Source organism: Salvia miltiorrhiza, chromosome 3 (assembly GCF_028751815.1).
Source record: "Salvia miltiorrhiza cultivar Shanhuang (shh) chromosome 3, IMPLAD_Smil_shh, whole genome shotgun sequence".
Classification (NCBI taxonomy): domain Eukaryota; kingdom Viridiplantae; phylum Streptophyta; class Magnoliopsida; order Lamiales; family Lamiaceae; genus Salvia; species Salvia miltiorrhiza.
This window is the reverse complement of record NC_080389.1, coordinates 28224940-28249431: the sequence shown is the minus strand read 5'-3', so window position 1 is coordinate 28249431 and position 24492 is coordinate 28224940. Positions and strand designations below refer to the sequence as shown.

The 24492-nt window shown below is 40.7% G+C and overlaps 2 long non-coding RNA genes across 2 annotated transcripts; both read right to left on the bottom strand.

The window, feature by feature from the left end:
- Positions 1-283: 283 nt before the first annotated feature.
- On the bottom strand, positions 284-3416 carry LOC131014009 (uncharacterized). Its single transcript, XR_009097940.1, has 2 exons — positions 1128-3416; positions 284-540 (listed from the first exon to the last, which is right to left on the bottom strand). It is a non-coding gene; the product is annotated as an uncharacterized LOC131014009 (long non-coding RNA).
- A 6747-nt stretch (positions 3417-10163) lies between these two features.
- On the bottom strand, positions 10164-11337 carry LOC131014008 (uncharacterized). The gene is made up of 2 exons (XR_009097939.1): positions 11008-11337; positions 10164-10420 (listed from the first exon to the last, which is right to left on the bottom strand). It is a non-coding gene; the product is annotated as an uncharacterized LOC131014008 (long non-coding RNA).
- Between the last annotated feature and the right edge of the window lie 13155 nt (positions 11338-24492).

Sequence of the window (24492 nt, the reverse complement as noted above, 5' to 3'; positions counted from 1 at the left end):
TGCCTATACAGGTGGGCTTATTTTTCCAAATGTATGATTGAGCTAATGAGCTTAAATGTTCGTAATATATAAACTGTTTATCCAATAAAATGTTTATGTGCACTCTGCTCTGTTTAATGCTCGCCACAACGAATCAATTGAGATTCTCTTATAGCCTAACACGTTATTTGAGAATTGTGTTGTCACAGCCCACTATCCCAATGACGGGTTAACCGGGGTTATGACTTGGGTGAACAATAAGAAATGGAAATTTAAAAGGGATTTACTAAATAACCAACATTAATAACAACAAACTAGTGGTATATATATATATAACCACTTGGGTAATTAACAAATGAGTCAGCCATAACGACTAAACCCCAAATGAAAGTTAAACAAAATGAAGAAGTAATAAGTTCCACAATACGATAACAAATTCAGAGTGTTTGCAGCGGAAAAACGTGTGAGTTATGCATATGGAGATGCATACTCAAGGTTTCATTACATAAACATCAAAAGGGAAATCCGCTCAACACCAATCCATTCCATCGCCTGCTCAACCTGCACATTTAGAAATACATGCAGGGCTGAGTATAAAAATACTCAGTGACATAAGCCGAAAATACAACATGCATACATATATAAATTGAACTGCCATAACAGTAACACACAGGGGTTTTCTTGAAAGTCCTGCGCTTACTAAAACATTTCTATCATTTTCATAAAGTCGATCGGCCGATCATTTTCCTTCATATGATCCATATCTGTTCCTTTCTGTCACGCGCCGGGAAGGAGGCCTCCTTACCACGGACGCCAAGACCGGTCGCAAGCGACTCGCGGTCTCCATGAGTGTACACGTTAACCCTAGCTAGCGACCTTTGTCTAGCATAGGATCCCAATTGGATTTCCTTTAAAGTTGGCGAACCAACACAGATAGGATACATATAAAAACATAAACATTTTGGCAGTCAATTATTTCATAAACATTTCATTTTCATAACATTTTCATTTTCATAAAGGGCATTAAACATATAAGCATTTCATAAGAACTGAATAAATAGTCAAAACATATCATGCATATATATTCGCATATGAGGCCTACGTCACGCAGGGGATCTCTATATACGTAATAATAAAATAATGCCCACCTCAATTGTTCTTAAAGCTGGCGTGGAATCGTTTCTTCTTCTGCTTCACTTTCTGTCGCCCGGACCTTCATTGATGAAGAGTCGATAAGTTCGTGAAGAAATTGTCATAAGACAAAGTCTAATTCTACGTGCCTAAGGTATCTTTTAATGTTTTAGGGTTCTAGCATCCATATTAATCTCGTTTCATTCAATCAATAAAATGTAACCAATTATCATGTAACTATCATATAGGTTCGAACCCATTTGTTCGAACATCAACATGTACATAATCCATAACTTCCTTCTACACCCGTCATTTAGTCAAGTACTCCATCAATTAAGAACAAGCTATATATTATTACTCTGAAAATTTAATCATTATAAATCATGCTTTCTCATACTTCGCACATTTTCATCACTTAAATAAATAAATCATTTATAAACACATGCTTAGTAATTTAATATCTCAATTAAATCCCAAGCTCATTTGATAAAGTAAATCATATACTTAATCATTCTATAACACAATTCCACATTTTTTTATCATGTAAATAAACAGTCTCAATATTTATTAAAACATGAAGCCATTCTAATAGGACATTTTAATTCCATTATAATGGAATTACTCATAAAATAATTTAATCCTTTTTCTTTAAAAAGAACCATATTTAATATATTCTATACATTTTTTTTTTATGTAAATAAATAAGAAATTCCATTATTCATTTATAAATAATAAAACATTTTAAAATCCATTGAGATGAAATAAAACATTTTAACCATTTAAAAAAAAGAAATCCATACTCGTAAGCTTTGAAAATAATTTTATCATATAATAAATGGGGCTTAATCCCAAAATATTTGCTTTAAAGTCCATTAATAATTTAAATAATAGAATGGACTTCATTTAGAATAAATAATCCCAACTTTAAATATTAAAATTTAAATCAAGAGATTTAAATTCATTAAATAATTTAGTGTAAATTCAAACATTTTTCTTTTTTAAAAAAAATAAGGCCAAGATTCGTAGGCCTATATTTAAAACAATAGCCCAAGCATTTAAATAAAATTATTCCACACAACTAAAATAAAAACCCATCAATTAAGAACAAAAAGGGCCCAGCAGAATTAAAATAAAATCGGCCCACATAGAAATAAAAATCGGCCCACTCTCTTTCTTTTTTATAAAAATTTTCGGCCCACACAAATTAAATAATAAATCCTAAAATTTAAACCCTAATTCTATAACACACATATAAATATACAAAACACACACATCAGCACACAAGCATCATCAGCCGCTCTCTCACTCTTACGCCTCTCTCTCCCTCTCGGCTTCCTGCCTGCCGCCGCCACCGGACGGTCGCGCCGTCGCCGGAGGCCGGCGGCTCTACCTCCCTCTCTCCCTCTCACTTCTCGCCCTCTTCCCTCAACTCTATCTCACTCGATCGTCTCTCTCTCACTGTTTTCCTCGCGAGCTCCGCCGTGAGCTGCTCCGGCGACCACAGGACAGCCATGGCCGCCGCCCTTCTCTCCATCTCATTCTCCATCGTTGGCCGGACAGCAGCAGCAAAGCCGCCGTTGCCGGCGCCTCCCTCTGCTCACTCATCTTCTCCCTTCCTCCCTCGGCGGAATCGATGCATGCGCCTCGCCGTGAAGGAGCTCGGCCGCCGTCCGTCGCCTCCTCCGTCGTTCGTCTGGCTGGAATCGCGGTGGAGGCCGAGCCTTGCGTCGCCGGGAAGGTAGGCTCCAGATCTGAGCTCCCCCTCTTTTCCTCTTTTCCGGCCGACCAGGAACAGCTCGGTGCTTCCGCCGCCGCGTCGCCGCTGCCGATGCCGCCGCGTCGTCGTCACCGGAGAAGATAAGTCCTCCCTCCTATCTCTCTCTCTCCCTCCCCTGTTCTACCTTCTCTTCTCTCTCTTTTTTTTTTTTTTTTACAGCAGCCCTAACCATCTTTCTCTCGTTTCAGACAGACAAAGGAAAAAGGCGGCGACTGCCGCCGCGCCGCCTCCGGCCGCGAGCAGCCGCCGGCTGCTCTCACCCCCCCAAATTCCAGTCACACGCACAAAACACACATAGAGCACTTAGGGTTTCAATTCTGTTCATTTTCATTCATTTCTATTTACAAAAACTGATTGTACATGTAATAGATTAGAGAATATAGTAAAATGTGTGCGTGTGTATTATTCTGTTGGTGGTTCTCTGATGGTGATAAGCTGATGTAATTGAAACAATAATAGTCTAAAAGAAGTGGTAATGGATGTGTGTGTTCGATCTGTTTTCATTTGAATCATAGTTTTGTAATTTAACAAATGAATATATGGAGAAAGTAAAGTAGGAGGTAACCTTGGTGTTGGCAATAGTTCGATTCTGCAATTTGTTGATCACAAAGTAAGAATGAATTTTTTTTGAAATTGAAACTGGAAGATTAATGAAGAGTAAGACATTTAATTACCTACCTTCTTGATTTGGAACTTGAAACAAACTTGATAATTTCTTTGAAGGACCCGTGAGGAGTAGGAGGAAAGAAAATGGTAATTTAGAAGATTAGAGAGAGAGGATTTCTTAATGAGGAATCTGCAAGATGTAATGCTGAATATGTAATGTAGTGGTGGAGAAATAAAAAAAATGAAGTGTGGAGAGTTAGGTGTATTGGTGGGGAGCAAAGGGTGGTGGTTGAAGAGGTGGAAAGCATGGCTTTAGCAAAGTTAAAGAAAAGGAGTTGATAATATAATTAGATAGTGGAAGACACTATCTTAATCATAATCTTCCTCTTAAAGCCAGCAAATTAGATAGTGAGCTTATATGCAAAGATTTCTTCCTGTACTTAGAAAAAAAATCAATTACTGCATTGATTGATAGTGGTGGTGGAAGTTCTAATTGTAAATAATAATAAATCTTTAGGTCTTGGTTACTCAGTGCATCTACTATTTAATCGCGTGTTTGCAATCAAATACTGGCTTCTGCTTATTATTCGTGTATAAATTAAATACGTAGATTTAATTCACTTTACAAGCCGCTCAAACCACTAATTAAACTTGTGCACCATATTTATAAAGATCTTTTAAATCTCAAATGGATTTAAATAACAATAAGAATTAAGCACATCAGATAAATCAAATCAGTTTTATTATTAATGGATGCCGAACCCTAATTATTAAATTTTAAATCAGTGATTAAAAACTGGGATATGACATACTATGCTCCTTAAAATAAATTTCGTCCCGAAATTTGTACCTCAGGAAATAATTCTGGGTATTTCTCCTTCATGCTAGACTCGAGTTCCCATGTCGCCTCTTCTTGATCATGGTGCTTCCAAAGGACTTTTACTAAGGGTATCGACTTATTCCTTAGTACTTGAACCTTCCGATCTAGAATAGATTCGGGTCTCTCTTCATAGCTCATATCTGGGCTAAGGATAACGTCGTCTCTTTGGATCACGTGTTTTGGATCATAAACATATTTTCTCAACTGCGACACATGAAACACATTATGCACATTTCCAAGGCTTGGCGGCAACGCCAGCCTGTAAGCTACCGGGCCCACCCTTTCTAGGATCTCATAGGGTCCTATAAAACGGGGTCTAAGCTTACCCTTTACGCCAAATCTTGTAATCCCTTTAGAAGGAGAAATCTTCAAAAAGACTTTATCCCCACACTCAAACTGCAAGTCGGTTCGACGTTTGTCGGCATAAGACTTTTGTCTATCTTGGGCCTCTTTAATACGCTGTCGAATCTGACGGACGATCTTAATCATCTCGCCTACTGTATCTGGCCCCAAGATTCTTCTTTCGCCGACTTCATCCCAGTAAAGCGGCGATCTACATTTCTTCCCGTATAACGCCTCATAAGGTGCCATGGCGATAGTTGCTTGATAGCTGTTGTTGTAAGCAAATTCGATTAGTGGCAACACACGCTCCCAATCTTCTCCTCTATCTAGCACAACAGTCCTTAACATATCTTCTAGCGTTTGAATTGTCCTTTCGGACTGACCGTCGGTCTGCGGGTGGAAAGCTGTGCTGAAATTCAACCTTGTTCCCAATTCCTTCTGCAAGCTTATCCAGAATCTGGAGGTAAACTTAGAATCTCTGTCGGACGTGATTGTCTTCGGCACCCCATGTAAACGCACGATCTCCTTGATGTAGAGTTGGGCTAACTTATCTGATCTATACGTGATAGGGATAGGCAGAAAGTGTGCGCTCTTCGTGAGTCTGTCAACAATGACCCATATTACCGTGTTACCTCGTCTTGTTTTTGGCAATCCTGTAACAAAGTCCATTGCAATATCGTCCCATTTCCATTCTGGAATCTCCAAAGGCTGTAGCTCGCCGTAAGGTCGTTGGTGTAAAGCCTTTACTTGCTGGCAAACTAGACACTTTTCGACGAATAAAGCCACGTCTCGTTTCATTCCTTCCCACCAGAAATTTTCTTTTAGATCTTGATACATCTTAGTGCTTCCCGGGTGGGCGACATAAGGAGTGTCATGGGCTTCGCTCATGATCTTGTTCTTGAGTTCATTGTCATGAGGGATGCATATTCTCTTCTCAAAGAAAATAGCATTGTCGGCTTCTTCGTGATAGTTCTTGAGATTTCCTTCTCTTATCTTAGCTCGTAATTTCTCCAATTTATCATCCTTCCTTTGAGCTTCTACTACCAATTTCCTCAAATTCGGTATAATCGCGACCACCCCCGCTATTGTAGCAGGTGGGTTTATCACCTCTAATTTCATCCTATCAAAATCTCGTATGAGCTCTTCTTCCTTTGTAAGGATGTATCCCAGTTTCAATGGGACCTTGCGGCTCAATGCGTCGGCTACTACATTGGCCTTCCCCGGGTGATAATTTATACCACAGTCATAATCTTTTACTAATTCGAGCCATCTTCGCTGTCTCATGTTGAGATCCTTTTGCTCGAAAAAGTATTTTAGACTTTTGTGATCGGTGTAAATCTCACACCTGACACCATATAGATGATGTCTCCAGATTTTTAGTGCGTGCACTACCGCCGCTAGTTCAAGATCATGGGTCGGATAATTCAATTCGTGTGGCCTAAGTTGCCGCGATGCATATGCAATCACTTTGCCTTCCTGCATCAAAACGCATCCTAGTCCGTTCTTTGATGCATCCGTGTAGACCACATACTCCTTGTCTGGTTCCGGAATTGTTAGCACTGGCGCTGTAGTTAGCTTTTCCTTGAGCAGCTGAAAACTTTCTTCACACTCGTTAGTCCATGTGTATTTAATTCCCTTTCGGAGCAATTGCGTCATCGGCCTTGCTATCTTGGAAAATCCCTCAATGAATCTTCGATAGTAGCCAGCCAATCCCAAGAAACTTCTGATCTCGTTTGGGGTAGTTGGCGACTTCCATCCTTGTACTGCTTCCACTTTGGCGGGGTCCACCTTAATACCTTCTGAAGATACAATATGTCCCAGAAATGTAACTTCTTTGAGCCAAAACTCACATTTGTTGAATTTGGCAAAAAGGCGTTCATCCCTAAGAGTTTGCAAAACAGTTCTCAGATGTTCCCTGTGTTCTTCTTCATTCTTGGAGTAAATGAGGATATCATCAATAAACACCAAGACGAATTTATCCAAATAAGGATGAAATACTCTGTTCATGAGGTCCATGAACACAGCTGGTGCATTTGTTAGTCCGAACGGTACAACTACGAACTCGTAGTGACCATATCTTGTTCGGAAAGCCGTTTTGGGTATATCTTCATGTCTAACCTTTAACTGATGATACCCAGACTTCAAATCGATTTTGGAGAAAACACCCGCGCCCTTGAGTTGGTCGAATAAATCATCAATTCTGGGCAATGGATACTTGTTCTTAAGCGTTAGCTTGTTCAGCTCTCGATAATCGATGCACAATCTCAAGGTTCCATCTTTCTTCTTGACAAACAGCACCGGCGCTCCCCATGGGGACACACTAGGCCTGATGAAGCCTAGGTCCAGCAACTCTTGTAACTGGATTTTCAACTCTTCCAATTCCTTCGGGCCCATTCTGTACGGTGCTTTTGATACCGGCGCCGCTCCTGGCTCTAGATCGATGGTGAATTCTACTTGTCTGCCAGGTGGTAATCCTGGCAAATTTTCTGGGAAAACATCTTGAAAATCCCGCACGATCTCTACATCTTCCATTGTCTTTTCGGTCTCAATTCCCCCGTTCAGGTATACGAGGAAGGCTTGGCAGTCTTTCTTGTTCATCATCTTCCTTGCCTGTAAAGCTGAAATAGTCGGCACTCTGTTCCTTCTGCATATTCCGTGGAAACTCAAAGCGTCCCTTCCTGGAAAGTTGAAACCGATTTTCCGCTCTTGGCACAATATCGTGGCATAGTTCTCCGCTAGCCAGTCCATTCCCAGGATTATATCAACGTCCTCCATCGATATAACATGCAAGTTGTTTGCTATAACCTTAAACGATCCTATGGTCAGTTCTAGGTTCGAGCAAGCATGTGTTACTACTGCTATTCCTCCTATTGGTGAAGAAATTCTCAAGTCCTGATTAGTCTTTTCAGGTTGGAGCTTTAAAGTTTTTACACATACACTTGCAATAAAAGAATGCGAGGCACCCGTGTCGAACAGAAGTATAACAGGTGTGTCAAGTAATGTGCCCATACCTGCCAAATTCCCTTGGTTGTTTCCTTGTTTATTCTTGTGCAAGGCATAGGCTCTTGCCTGTGGAATTTGCGGTGGACGTGCCGCAGATCGATACTGCTGCTGTGGTGGTGGGTAGAGTAACTGTTGGCCTTGGATAGCCCTGAGTGGTTGTACTTGGCCCGGCTGATTCGGCGCTTTCATTCCTCCTTGTGGTTTTCCTTGGCAGTCTCTGGCAAAATGGCCCTTCTGGCCACACTTAAAGCAGGTATTGCTGCCAGCCAAGCATATGCCGTGATGTGACTTGGAGCATTTGGGACACAAAGGTGCCCTGAGCTGGCCCTGATTGTTTCCAGCTGATCCTGGATTGACTGGTCGTCCTTGCCATTGCCCTTGTGGCATCATGTTTCCTTGCCATGGCCTCTTGTTATCTTGGTTGTTGTAGTAACCCCTATTATTGTTGTTGTTGCCATCCCATTTTCTCTTCCCACGATCGTTGTTTCCCGAAGCTTGAGTCTGGGTTGGGCGGTCTTCAGGCATGGCTGCTTCAACATCCAGGGCTCTGCTAAGTGCCTCAGAGTGGGTGAGATTACCATGACCAGCAAGCGCCATCTTGATCTCATGCCTAAGGCCTGAACGAAACTTCTCGGCCATCTTTTCATCAGTGTCGATCAGATGAGGGGCATAGCGAGACATGTCGCAGAAAGCGCGATCGTATTCCGTCACGGACATCTTGTTTTGTTTCAGATTGAAAAACTCCGTCTCTTTCTTCTTTCTGTAGCTCTTGGGAATGTATTTATCGTAGATCTCCGTCTTGAAGTCTTCCCAAGTCAGGTTTTCCAATTGTTCGAGGGTCATTGCCCTCTTCTTGGTTTCCCACCAAAAATCTGCCGACCCAGTTAGTTGGAATGCAACACAAGAGAGTCTCTCTTGGTCAGAACAGTAGAGAAAGTCGAAAATCCTTTCCATTGCTCTAATCCAGATTTCGGCATCAGTCGGGTTGCCGGTCCCGTTGAATGTTGGCGGGCTCTGTTTAAGAAAAAGTTCCTCAACCCTTCGTGGGGGTTCGTTTGCGGTTTCCACATTGTTTCTTGGGGCTCTTCTGGGAGGCATTCTGTGCTTCAAAGATAAAAGATCCTCAGTATATCCCTTACCTCAATTCATAACATATTCATCTTGATTTAATCATGAAAGCATCATAACAAAACATCTAAATCCTTATTGATCACAAGAGGGTACTAGGACAACTCAACAATTGTAAGGCTCAATTCTTGAACGATATCAAAACAAAGTGGTGCAGAAAAATTTGTTGAGAAATTCAAACGAATAACCAGATGGTAGAAAGGAGTAACTACTAGGTCGAACAAAATGATCTAGAGTAAAAACTCATCTGGCTTTTCAACCGAAAGTTGAAACACATGGGTTTTCAACCCAAAATACGTCTACTGATATTTGGATCATGTGGACTGGCTAGGTCCAATCATCATCACCTCCCAATCACACGGAAAACATCATCCCAAACTTAAAAAGTCGTGGACAACTATTCATAATAAAACTCAAGTTCGTACTGGCAAACCAAAAGCTTAATTTAAAGTTCTATGTCCCATTGAACTCAAACCCCCACGTATAACATGTACACAAATATATACATATATATAGGCAAAACATACTGTTCTTAAAATCTATCGTGTACTAAAAGTCAATTCGGTGTTCCATCGCGTGTGAACATTTGAACGTAGAGACTATGCTCAAACCCTTGATGCAGCGTTTGCCTTGAATTCGTCTTGTATCATCATCCCGTGTTTTTCCTTCAACGCGTACATGTCTTTTCATTCCTCTTTGTAGTTCAAAAGAACCATTGTTTTCTTGTGGGAGCTGAAATGCTCTAAGTTCTCTTTCATTATTCTACATCATCACTTTAAGACTCTAGATTGTAGAGATATCCTACTAATCCAGCAGTCTATGTTCTTTTAGAATAGTGATCATGCAACTTATAGCAATCTATGTTTTCTGGGGAAAGCATGTGTCAATTCTCTATCATTCTTCTCTTATCATAACATCATAACTGCAATGATATGCCATGAAAGGCAAAACATTCAACATTTCAATGAAAGGCAAAACATTCAACATTTCATCATAGCATGCTCTTTACATAAACATTTTCATGAAACAGTTTAGAATAATAACATCTTTAAAACATTGTAACTGCAGTTACCTTTTTCCTTGATTGAGCACGATGTAATGGAGTGTTGAGCGGTGTCGTATGAACCCACGTATGTCTAGTGAATCAAACTAGACATGACTTTTTAGAAAATGGTTTCTAGGGCCAGAGCAAACGAACTGCTCTGATACCACTCTGTCACAGCCCACTATCCCAATGACGGGTTAACCGGGGTTATGACTTGGGTGAACAATAAGAAATGGAAATTTAAAAGGGATTTACTAAATAACCAACATTAATAACAACAAACTAGTGGTATATATATATATAACCACTTGGGTAATTAACAAATGAGTCAGCCATAACGACTAAACCCCAAATGAAAGTTAAACAAAATGAAGAAGTAATAAGTTCCACAATACGATAACAAATTCAGAGTGTTTGCAGCGGAAAAACGTGTGAGTTATGCATATGGAGATGCATACTCAAGGTTTCATTACATAAACATCAAAAGGGAAATCCGCTCAACACCAATCCATTCCATCGCCTGCTCAACCTGCACATTTAGAAATACATGCAGGGCTGAGTATAAAAATACTCAGTGACATAAGCCGAAAATACAACATGCATACATATATAAATTGAACTGCCATAACAGTAACACACAGGGGTTTTCTTGAAAGTCCTGCGCTTACTAAAACATTTCTATCATTTTCATAAAGTCGATCGGCCGATCATTTTCCTTCATATGATCCATATCTGTTCCTTTCTGTCACGCGCCGGGAAGGAGGCCTCCTTACCACGGACGCCAAGACCGGTCGCAAGCGACTCGCGGTCTCCATGAGTGTACACGTTAACCCTAGCTAGCGACCTTTGTCTAGCATAGGATCCCAATTGGATTTCCTTTAAAGTTGGCGAACCAACACAGATAGGATACATATAAAAACATAAACATTTTGGCAGTCAATTATTTCATAAACATTTCATTTTCATAACATTTTCATTTTCATAAAGGGCATTAAACATATAAGCATTTCATAAGAACTGAATAAATAGTCAAAACATATCATGCATATATATTCGCATATGAGGCCTACGTCACGCAGGGGATCTCTATATACGTAATAATAAAATAATGCCCACCTCAATTGTTCTTAAAGCTGGCGTGGAATCGTTTCTTCTTCTGCTTCACTTTCTGTCGCCCGGACCTTCATTGATGAAGAGTCGATAAGTTCGTGAAGAAATTGTCATAAGACAAAGTCTAATTCTACGTGCCTAAGGTATCTTTTAATGTTTTAGGGTTCTAGCATCCATATTAATCTCGTTTCATTCAATCAATAAAATGTAACCAATTATCATGTAACTATCATATAGGTTCGAACCCATTTGTTCGAACATCAACATGTACATAATCCATAACTTCCTTCTACACCCGTCATTTAGTCAAGTACTCCATCAATTAAGAACAAGCTATATATTATTACTCTGAAAATTTAATCATTATAAATCATGCTTTCTCATACTTCGCACATTTTCATCACTTAAATAAATAAATCATTTATAAACACATGCTTAGTAATTTAATATCTCAATTAAATCCCAAGCTCATTTGATAAAGTAAATCATATACTTAATCATTCTATAACACAATTCCACATTTTTTTATCATGTAAATAAACAGTCTCAATATTTATTAAAACATGAAGCCATTCTAATAGGACATTTTAATTCCATTATAATGGAATTACTCATAAAATAATTTAATCCTTTTTCTTTAAAAAGAACCATATTTAATATATTCTATACATTTTTTTTTTTTATGTAAATAAATAAGAAATTCCATTATTCATTTATAAATAATAAAACATTTTAAAATCCATTGAGATGAAATAAAACATTTTAACCATTTAAAAAAAAGAAATCCATACTCGTAAGCTTTGAAAATAATTTTATCATATAATAAATGGGGCTTAATCCCAAAATATTTGCTTTAAAGTCCATTAATAATTTAAATAATAGAATGGACTTCATTTAGAATAAATAATCCCAACTTTAAATATTAAAATTTAAATCAAGAGATTTAAATTCATTAAATAATTTAGTGTAAATTCAAACATTTTTTTTTTTAAAAAAAAATAAGGCCAAGATTCGTAGGCCTATATTTAAAACAATAGCCCAAGCATTTAAATAAAATTATTCCACACAACTAAAATAAAAACCCATCAATTAAGAACAAAAAGGGCCCAGCAGAATTAAAATAAAATCGGCCCACATAGAAATAAAAATCGGCCCACTCTCTTTCTTTTTTATAAAAATTTTCGGCCCACACAAATTAAATAATAAATCCTAAAATTTAAACCCTAATTCTATAACACACATATAAATATACAAAACACACACATCAGCACACAAGCATCATCAGCCGCTCTCTCACTCTTACGCCTCTCTCTCCCTCTCGGCTTCCTGCCTGCCGCCGCCACCGGACGGTCGCGCCGTCGCCGGAGGCCGGCGGCTCTACCTCCCTCTCTCCCTCTCACTTCTCGCCCTCTTCCCTCAACTCTATCTCACTCGATCGTCTCTCTCTCACTGTTTTCCTCGCGAGCTCCGCCGTGAGCTGCTCCGGCGACCACAGGACAGCCATGGCCGCCGCCCTTCTCTCCATCTCATTCTCCATCGTTGGCCGGACAGCAGCAGCAAAGCCGCCGTTGCCGGCGCCTCCCTCTGCTCACTCATCTTCTCCCTTCCTCCCTCGGCGGAATCGATGCATGCGCCTCGCCGTGAAGGAGCTCGGCCGCCGTCCGTCGCCTCCTCCGTCGTTCGTCTGGCTGGAATCGCGGTGGAGGCCGAGCCTTGCGTCGCCGGGAAGGTAGGCTCCAGATCTGAGCTCCCCCTCTTTTCCTCTTTTCCGGCCGACCAGGAACAGCTCGGTGCTTCCGCCGCCGCGTCGCCGCTGCCGATGCCGCCGCGTCGTCGTCACCGGAGAAGATAAGTCCTCCCTCCTATCTCTCTCTCTCCCTCCCCTGTTCTACCTTCTCTTCTCTCTCTTTTTTTTTTTTTTTTACAGCAGCCCTAACCATCTTTCTCTCGTTTCAGACAGACAAAGGAAAAAGGCGGCGACTGCCGCCGCGCCGCCTCCGGCCGCGAGCAGCCGCCGGCTGCTCTCACCCCCCCAAATTCCAGTCACACGCACAAAACACACATAGAGCACTTAGGGTTTCAATTCTGTTCATTTTCATTCATTTCTATTTACAAAAACTGATTGTACATGTAATAGATTAGAGAATATAGTAAAATGTGTGCGTGTGTATTATTCTGTTGGTGGTTCTCTGATGGTGATAAGCTGATGTAATTGAAACAATAATAGTCTAAAAGAAGTGGTAATGGATGTGTGTGTTCGATCTGTTTTCATTTGAATCATAGTTTTGTAATTTAACAAATGAATATATGGAGAAAGTAAAGTAGGAGGTAACCTTGGTGTTGGCAATAGTTCGATTCTGCAATTTGTTGATCACAAAGTAAGAATGAATTTTTTTTGAAATTGAAACTGGAAGATTAATGAAGAGTAAGACATTTAATTACCTACCTTCTTGATTTGGAACTTGAAACAAACTTGATAATTTCTTTGAAGGACCCGTGAGGAGTAGGAGGAAAGAAAATGGTAATTTAGAAGATTAGAGAGAGAGGATTTCTTAATGAGGAATCTGCAAGATGTAATGCTGAATATGTAATGTAGTGGTGGAGAAATAAAAAAAATGAAGTGTGGAGAGTTAGGTGTATTGGTGGGGAGCAAAGGGTGGTGGTTGAAGAGGTGGAAAGCATGGCTTTAGCAAAGTTAAAGAAAAGGAGTTGATAATATAATTAGATAGTGGAAGACACTATCTTAATCATAATCTTCCTCTTAAAGCCAGCAAATTAGATAGTGAGCTTATATGCAAAGATTTCTTCCTGTACTTAGAAAAAAAATCAATTACTGCATTGATTGATAGTGGTGGTGGAAGTTCTAATTGTAAATAATAATAAATCTTTAGGTCTTGGTTACTCAGTGCATCTACTATTTAATCGCGTGTTTGCAATCAAATACTGGCTTCTGCTTATTATTCGTGTATAAATTAAATACGTAGATTTAATTCACTTTACAAGCCGCTCAAACCACTAATTAAACTTGTGCACCATATTTATAAAGATCTTTTAAATCTCAAATGGATTTAAATAACAATAAGAATTAAGCACATCAGATAAATCAAATCAGTTTTATTATTAATGGATGCCGAACCCTAATTATTAAATTTTAAATCAGTGATTAAAAACTGGGATATGACATGTGTACACCGTTAGCTGACTCGGTGGGTTGATCTCCATTCGGGCACTAACTAAGAGGCGTTATAAGGGTGCTTGCTGGATGTGTTCCGAAGCATGTAATGAAAGGGCCTGCCTGGGTAGCGTCCCGAGGTCAAAAGTAAACTTGTCTGGGTTACGCCCTCAGTTCAAGTAAATAGGAGAAACGGATCCGTCGGTGGCTAAAAGGTCCGGGATCATAGCGAGTAACAGAAATGAGTGTGACAACTGCGCGCAAAATGAAGTATATATATATATATATATATATATATTAACGAAATGTTTTAACATGCTTAGAAGTTCTTTCACTTTAAAACCTTCTAAGTCATGTCAAGTATGATTGGATAAACTGTTCTTCAGGTTATGAAATGTTTTAAAGTTGCAGCCCACTAAGTACATTAGTACTTAGCCCAAATATTTTCAAATGTTTTCAGGTTAACGGCAGGTGATGACGGGGCAGAGCTGAGGCTAAGGTTCAACTCCATGTTTTGACTTCCGCTGTAGAATTAGCCAGTATCTGTCTTTTGTTTTCCTTAACTTAAGACCTAATATGTGGTGACTCTAAACAATATCTTTTGTTGAGCCGAGACTTTTAATTCGCAAGTATTTCATTCTATAAATGTTGGTTATCTGAAACATGACACTAAACTTGTGATCCTAAAGTTATTATGTTTGTTGATGGATTCGTATCACTTGAATACCTGTCTTTCTTCATCCAAAGGGGCTAAGCCCGATAGTTATCCCTTTTATTCGGATTTCACAAGGATTTTCCCTTGTTCATTTTGATGATTAGTCGTACCCCAGTTATAGTTATTGTTTCAAGAATTGGGGTGTGACAATGTCCTCATGGGACCAAGCGAAACAATCGTAATAATCGGATAGGAAATCGATAAGCTTCTCTCTGAGCTCCGGTTCGAGTTGTGCTCCGATCCCGACTTTGTGGTCTGAAAAGATCGTATTAATTTGAACTTCATCTATCTCCACCATCTCTTCCTCGATCAAGCTGCGTGGTCTCTTCGTTCGTGCAGCTCGATTATAGTGCTCCGTCTGGTGATTCATGTCTTGAGTGCACTGTGGAGTGTCATCCGGGTGTTCCTGTTCAACTGTGGGCTTCGTTTGACAGACATGGTTGAGTGACTCAGGTGTCCCTCCTGGTGTAGTTGACTGACTCGACAAACACTCTTTATTCATCTTCGAGCAGGACGGAGCTTCTTGTTGTAATTGCTATAAGGGCTAGCTTTTTATTTTCATAGTAGTTTGATAGCATGCTCTCGAGTCTTTTTGTTTTCCTTTGATCTTCTTAATGCCCCACTTGGTTGGGAACCGTATGACTTGATGATAGGTTGTTGGTGCTGCCTCCATTTTGTGGATCCATGGACAGCCTAGGATGACATTGTATGCAGATGGGGCGTCTACCACGAGAAACCTGGTAGACAGGTTGACTCCTTCTACGTAGACAGGAAGATCGATCTCTCCTACAGTAGTCGTGCTCTCGCCACTGAAGCCAACGAGCACGGCAGCCTTCTTGATTAGTTTGGACTCATCCAAACCCATCTCCCTGTACGCACTGTAAAACAGAATATTGGCAGAGCTACCATTGTCTATTAGTACACACTTAGTTAAACAGTTAGCGATATAAATGGAAATAACTAAAGCATCATGATGAGGGTGTAGAGGCTTGTCTGATTCAGATGTGGCAAAACTGATTGTTTGAGTTGGATCTGTTGATCCCGCTTTGCCTGAAGGTAGAACTCCTTATTTGCTTGATCTAGATTATTTAGTGTGTCTCTTAGCGGCCGAATGAGTGACTCCGCTGACTTCGAAACCTCCGGATATCACGTTCACAGTTCTCTCATGCTATGGCGGGCCGTCATCCCTGTGCTTTTCTTGCCTATCCCTCGCCTGTTGTAGGGTCTGTCTGTCTTTGTCGGTCAAATGATCGGTGAGGTGCCATTTTTTCAATAAGTTCGCCACCTCCAGTCTAAGCGCGATGCATTCATCCGTGCGCTGACCATGGTCATTATGAAAGTCACACCATTTTGATCTGTCTCTTTGGTCGGGTGGAGCTCTCATTTTCTCCGGCCAACTAACCTTATCGCCAAGGTTCATCAAGGTTGTTACAGCCTCTACGGGTGAAATGGATAAGAGGTATTCCGGGAGTTTTGCTCTTTTCACGCGGGTGCATATTTGGTGCTTGATCGTAATCTCTTCTCTCTTTGTTTCCTCTATGAGATAGCATGTAAAGCTCAGTTCGTCTGTCACGATTGTCACGACCGGACCTCCTGTCGACCCTGTAGTCTCTTTCGGATCTCTCTGGCGGGAAGACTCTCTGCATGTTGTACTGATCCTCTTCCTACTTGATTTGAGCCCAAGCCTGGATCAACACGTCCTCCATAGTCTTGCATGGATACTTGGTAAGTGTCTTGTATAAGTCTGACCCTGGCAGAAGGCCCTTACGGAAGGCCGTGACAGCGGTTTGTTCGTTGCAGTTGGTGATTGATACTTTCTCTTTGATGAAGCGTCCGATGTAGTCCCGAAGAGGTTCACCATGCCTTTGGACAATGGCGTACAAGTCTTCTGAGATTTTTTCTAATTTTCTGTTGCTTGCATACTGTTAAACAAAAACATTCGTTAGTTGAGCAAAAGAACTAATTGAATTATTAGGAGGATTTGTATACCACTGGAGAGCCGGCCCTATTAGGCTAGAACCGAACCCCTTACACATGCATGCCTCCCTCATGTCACGAGGGATAGCAACGGTGAACATTCTTTGACGGTACTGAGCTATATGATTGTCTGGGTCGGATGCACCGTCAAACATCTTCATGTGTGGAAAGCTAAATTTTTCGGGCATCTCCACCAAAGCTAACTCATCCACGAAAGGAGAGTCAGCGTAACAACTCTCTGCACTTTTCTTTATCGGAGCCGGAACTCCTGGGATTCGTTGAATGATGGCCTCCATATCCGCCAACCTTCTAGCCAAGGTAGGGTCCAAGTTCTGGTGGGTGCTGGGCATGCCATGTCGGCCCTGATCGCCAGGAGGTGGTTGATCTTGAGTGCCGCCATTCTGATCGATTGGAACTGTTCGCCTTGGTCCATCTGGTTGACCCGCTGGGGCGTCACGCATGAGAGCACTTTCGTGTGGTCCTATTGGCACTACGTGCCTATGGGCGATATCGGTCCGGCCTATTAGGGTAGACTGGTCTATTCCCCCTGTCGCCATGTTGGCTTGGGTGAGGGCTCCCATTACGTTTGTCCCATTTATTCCGGGCATCTGATCTAGGCTACGCGTTTCACCTGTATTTACAAGATGGGTACCCATGTTAGGATGGATAGTCTCCGATCTATTGTTTCTTACCGATGATGAATGGTCATCTGGGTTGATCTCAGTTCCATGGCGTGTGAGCGGGATATCCTCTATGTCCACCATGGAGTTAACAGGAACTCGGAATCGGTTAGTCCTGTGTGTTTGAATCTGAGGAAACATCTGGATTTGGGTGAAAGCATTCAATCGGGCGACTAGTTCCACGTTCTGCTTTTCTAATAAGAGCATACTCTCCCGTTCTTGCGTAATTTGATTGGCCAAAGCGGAGATCCGGGCATTCACCTCCACTTGGACAAGCAACTCTGATTGGGTTGAACCCAATGGGTTTGAGGCGTCGTTCACGTCGTGAGCATCACTCGGAGTACTCATGGTGTAACTTGGGAACGGCTCGTCGAAATTCTTTGATTTCTAGGCCCCCACGGTGGGCGCCAAATTGTAGGGGATGAATCCAACAATTACGGAAATGATGTCAGTAACGTCTGGATCGACATGCACTAGCAACCTGAAAACACAAGCAACGTTAAAGCCCTCCGATGAGCCCCGTCGATGGAAGGGCCTCCGACGCTCAAGTCAATGAATTGATATAAATAACAGACGTAAGTAACGTAATAAAACAAATAAATAATAGGAAAGAGATAGTAATAAGAGTGTTCTCCGGATGATCGGAGTGTCCCGGTGGTCGGAGTCAAAGCTATTGAGCAATGTGGAATAAGAGGCGACGGACGTTCGGGCTAGCGGGGCTAGTCGGGCGATCGAAACCTTAGAGAGTTATGAGCGTGGCGGCGGAACGGAAGAGCGGGGAGAGCAGGAGATCACGAGAGTGAGAGATCTTGTGCGAGTGCAAGAATGGATACGAGTCATTATCTATGTCGGATTTCATTAGTGAGTTAGTATATATAGGTGACGGACCTACGGGGAGGCGGCCAGGGTTAGGGTTTTGCGGGAATACCCGTTGCAACCCTAGTAGTTCCGACTTCTAAGGAAACGATCTCCCGCGACTCTCGTCTGACTTGGTCGCCAAGTAAATGTCGCGTTTAGGATTTTCTTAGGTGAATTCACGTATCTCCCGCATATGGGCTTGGCTTTGGGCTTTGGGCTAGGAGCGTGTATGGACCGCTTTACCAGGCAAGCCTGTTGGAACTTGGACCGTATAATTATTGTTAATTGGATTTATACGAATTTTACCCATTACAATCTTGATTCATCATGCTGAGTTTTAGAAATTTAATTATAAATTTTGAAAACTAAAATTTTGAGCTAATACACCAACATCCTTGTTCCACTTTCTTTGATAAGTGGGTTATAGATAAATTAAATTTAATCGTAAATACTTTTATTTGCAAAATATATAATGCAAATTCATTTCATGCTTTAAACATATACTCCCTCCATCCCAATAGTAGTGTCCCACTTTCCATTTTGGGTCGTCCACATAGTCATGTCTCATTTCCTTTTTGGTAATATATTCTCTCTATATCTATTATTTAAATAATTTTCACCAAACCACTTTATCTACTTTTTACACACTCCTTAATCTTCGTGCCCAAAAGTAATGGGACGGAGGGAGTAGTAAGTAATTATTCTTAATAATAATAATAATTATAATAATAATAATAACACTATCAAAAAAATAAAAATATAATAATAATAATAATAATAATAATAATAATAATAATAATAATAATAATAATAATAATAATAATAATAATAATATGCAATCATTTACAAATAATTAATCAAACTCAACTATAAAGTAATTAATTAATAAATTAGGCTTAAATCTTTAGTCCAATTAAAGAATTAATTGGCAGCCCAATAATAATTTAAATAACAGGCCTATTAAAATAAGCAAGTCCAAAAATAAATTAATAGGCCATCCCAAATCAACTCAACATAACAAATTAACAGTGGCCCATTTAATAAAATTACTCATCCCATCAGTAGGCCCAAATTCTAATTAAAATAAAAGGTCCATCTTCTTTAAATCCCAAGTTCAAAGTCAAATTTTCTCTCCTCCTTTAAAACACACACACACAATACAAGCACAACACATGCACAGACGGCAACACTCCTAATTCTTGACTTCGGTCGGTTCTCCCTCACCGGCGACATCAGCGGTGTCGCCGCCTCGCCTCGCTCTCTCATCTCCCAACTCCCTCTTCTCTCTCTCTGTGGAGACGGCACACACACACTGACACACAGAGACGCCTCGGCGCCGCCGCTTCCCTCTGCCTCTGGAGCAGCCGCCGCCTCACCATCCCCTCTCTCCTCGCCTCTCTGCTCTCTCTCACCTCTCGCCTGAAACCCCTCAGCCCCGAAGAGTACCACCGCGGCCTCCCTCCGAGCTTCCTCGCCCCGTCACCAACGCTTCTCATCATCTCCTTCTCCGTCCTCGGCAGGACAGCAGTAGCTCCGCGCCAACGCCGCCGCCGTCACAGCCCCTCTCGGTCCTCATTTCCGGCCGATCACAAACGGCACCTCAGCTCAACCCAACAGAACACACACAACAACACTTTAACAAACACCACAAGTTCGGTTTAATATTTCAAGTCATTCAGTTCTTGATTTGATTACACAAAAGCATTGTATTTTCGTTTATATCCTTGGTTTAAAACAAGCTTATACAGTATGTATATGTGTTGGTTTGCAAAGTCTTACTGGGTGATTTAATCATGCTATGCTATTGAATAAGAACTGAAGTAACGGAGTTTAAAAGTAGAACCTTTATAAGGATTCTTGTTGGTTGATTTCAGTTGAATTTCTTTGCTGCTGGCTTTTGAATTCTGAGTTCTCTTTGCTGAAGTGATTTGCAAAATGAGCTATGTAGACGAGAGAGAGGGGAATGTTCGGCTGAAGTATTTGTACAAAGGGGGTATGGGTGGGTTGAACAGATAATTATGGAAATAAAACCTCGTTATTACTAAAGTCTGTAGACTTTAATTATAATCTTATATAGTACTCCCTCCGTCCCGGCCAAGACGCTACATTTGCTCTTCGGCACGGGATTTAAGGAGTTGTAGATTAATGTTTTAAGTGTGTAGTAATAAAGTGATAAAGTATGAGAGAGAAAGTAATATAAAGTAAGAAAGAGAAGGTAATAAAGTGATAAAGTAGGAGAGAGAAAGTAATAAAGTGATAAAGTAGGAGAGATAATGTAATAAAAAAATTCTTAATTAGTGTTAATTAAGTGTTTAAATTCCTTATTTTTGCCAAATATAGAAATGTAGCATCTTTGTTGCGACGGCCCAAAAAGGAATATGTAGCATCTTGGGCAGGACGGAGGGAGTATAAATTAATACTAGCACATACTGACATGCTCATTTTAAATTAATATGCAATACAATTTATATAATTTAAATTCACAAAATGTTTTGTAAATTATTTTGTTAGAATTAAGATAAATTCATTTTCATTTTGTTTCGGGGGTAAATTATCTTATACTTCTAAGTTAAAAATAATTCGAAATTTAGTAAAAAATAACGGGGTATTACAAATACACCTTATTTAAAAATAAAAATAAAAACTACATTTAATTCAATCTCAACTACTCATTTGATACAATGGTGGAACCATTTTTCCACTATATAAAACCACTCATTTTTATTAAAACATGTGTCCACAAAAAATACCATATTTTTTGTGAATCGAAGGAGTAAAAGTTTTCTTTAGAGCAAATAAGATTTTTTTATTCGTAAATGAGACTTTATTAAAATAGGAATTAGATTTCTCATAAAATCAAATACTAAGATTTTTCTTAAGAGTAATAAAATTTTATTTATAAGATTTCTCATAAAATCAAATAGTAAAACTTTCTTTAAAAATAAAACTTTTCATACAATCAAGTACGACATTTTTTGAAAATAAATAATTTTTATAAATAAAGTTTATAATAAAATAAAAAAAGACTTTATAGTAAAATGGATAAGATACTAATATATTGAGTTAAAGATCTTAGGTTCAATCCTCAACTTCTGCATTAATTTAAATTTTCTTATAATCAAGGACTGACCCTCCAACTTAATTTATTTTATTAAAAAGTTTTCCTCTGAAACCCTCGCCGCCAAGGGTTTCAGGAGTGGTGTTTTCCTCTTGCGAGCTGTGCGATTCATCCCAATTCTGGGATTGGTGCTCTTTGTTCATGTGTTTCGAGACTCTTACGACATGGATCCTGATGAGATAGCTAAGAGAGTTGGGGATTTGACGCTCTCTACTGAAGAACAGTCCAAAGAGGTGGAGATTTAAGAATTGGATGCTGTTCGTGGTCAGGAGAGGGTCGACATGATGATCCTGGGAAAGATTTTCTCGGATCGTGTGGTTAATCGCGATGCTCTTCGCGACAATCTCCCCAGTTTGCTGAAACCGAGGGAAACTATGGAGATTAAACTTGTCGAGCGTAATACGTTCGCTATTTTTCTGGATTTGGAAGTGGATCGAGTTAGAATCATTAACGATGGTCCTTGGCATTACTTTAAAGAACTTATGATTCTACAAAAGGCTGATACCACAAACACGGCTGTCAATACCGTTTTTGATCAAATCCCTATGTGGATTCAGCTACATAACATGCCTGTTGCGTTTATGGACTCAACCATCATTCGCCGTATTGAGGAACAAGTTGGTAAGGTGCTGGAGACTGACGACAATAAAGGAGGTTCATATGTTGGTCGGTATGCTCGGGTGAAAGTGATTTGTTCCATTAAAGATCCGCTCATTCGGGGTATCCCTCTCAAAATAGGGAATGAAGGAAAAACAGAGATGATTCTAATCCTCTACGAGAAACTACCAGACCACTTTTGCTTTGCATGTGGTAGGCTGGGGCATTATCTCCGTAGCTATGAAGCGGATGAGGATAAGAAGTCCAATCCGAGTTATGGTAATTGGCTTAAGGTCGGGCATAGTCTTGACTATCGGAGAAATACGTTCCACCACATTTTCCCTAAGAATAGTCCAGACGTGCCCCCAGGGTTTGCTAAGCACAACCCCAATGGTCCTAATTTCCCTCCTAGGGGCGACATGCATGCGGATACTGGTAACAAAGAGGCCCAGATGGAAGTAGTAACTAAGGGAGTGCATGCGGTTCAGGCGAGCACTAGTCGGATCAATGAGCTCTCTCCAATGCTATAGGACCCCTCAGTGGGTGCTCTGAAGACTTCTGTATCAAACACCTGCAACCAGCCGGCTGGAGGGCTTGTTAGAGACACATTATCTCTACTTCCGACGGAGAATAGCAGCGAGGACATGGTGCTTGAACAGTACTCCTCGGTCAATCCCCCTTCTCTGATAGAAGGTGAAATTAGTGGAAGTAATTGCAGCCAGGAGCGGAAAAAATTGATGAATAAGCTAGCAATGATCTCACCGGCAAAATCTCGCGCTAATCCTAAAAGTAAAGGTTGGAAACATATGGCCAGAGTTACCAGCCCTCTACCTCCATCGGATGGCGACTATGGAGGTGATGCCTTGAGTGAAAAGAAGAAGAAGAAGAGTAACAAGAGGCGTGGTGTTTCTGATGACAGTGAGGGGACAAAGAAACACAAAACTGAGTTGGAAGATACTTTGCTTGGCGAGAACGGGGTGTCAAATATTTGTATAACGGCAGCGGCTGCCGAGCAGCCCCGCCGATCGCCATGAATTATGTCGTATAGAATGCCCGGGGGTTGGGGAGCCCTCGAGCATTCCATGAATTGTGCCGGTTGATTACCGGAGTCTCCCCAAGTTTACTCTTATTTGTGAAACAAAAGTTTGTGCTAGGAAAGTGAGTTGGTGGCGCTCTTTTTTGAAGTTTCATGGTCAGTTTTTGGTTGATTCGAAAGGTGCTAGTTGGGGTCTTCTATTATTATGGAAAGAGCCGTGTGTGGTTAACATTAGCAGCTTTTTCTGACGGTCACATTGATTGTGTGGTCAATACTAATGAAGTTTTATGGCGTTTTACTGGTTTCTACGGGAATCCGGAGGTGCAGAAGCGTAAGCACTCATGGACTCTCCTTCAACGTTTGGCTTGTAGCGGCTCAATGGATCTACCATGGATCATTGGGGGTGATTTTAATGAGATCACAAGTACAGCTGAGTGTTGTGATCGAAGCAAACGGCCGTGGACACAAATGCGAGATTTTAATACAGCTCTTCAATTTTGTGGTGTGAAAACTCAGCCGTGTAATACGACCTTTACGTGGTACAATCAACGAAAATGATGCGATGCTCGAAGGCTAAAATTGGATAGATTTCTTTGTAATAGGAGGGTCGATGATTTCTTTGAGCTTGCTCCTGTCCGAGCTCTTGACACCTACGGGTTGGACCATACTCTTTTATTGCTATCAATCTCGGCCAGAGGGGAATCGCCGGTTCCACAAAATGGGCAGAGAAGGTTTTTCTTTGAACAGAAATGGTTGATGGACAAGAACTTTGCTGTGGATTTTTTAGTTAACTGTAGTTTCCATGGTATTAATCCCCTTCATGACAGGTTACAGGCTTGCCAAGGTTTTCTTAACACTTGGTCGAAGGGCAGGTTTGATGCCCCGTCCAAAACTCTCGATGAGCTCAGAAAGAAGAGGGTGAAATTGCTTCAAAGCCGAAATTTGAACAAATTCTTTGATCGTGATTTGCAAAACCTAACCAAGGAAATTGAGAAGATAACTGAAATAGAAGAGGTACATTGGAAACAAAGATCAAGGGCAAACTGGTTGGCGATGGGAGATCGAAATACAAAGTACTTTCACGCTTTTGCGAGTGATCGGAAAAAAAAGAACACGATTAAAGTGTTAAGAAGGGCAGATGGTACGATGGTTAAAAAGGAAGGAGAGAATGGCAGAAGTGGTGGCTGCCTATTTTGGGGAGTTTTTTTACGTCTTTTGCTCCTGCTACTGAATGCATGGATGAGATTACAGCTGCTTGTTCGACTTTTCTAAGCGAGGGAGCTAGCTCCGAGCTTTCCCGCCCCTTCACTGAGGAAGAGGTCCGTAAGGCGTTGTTTT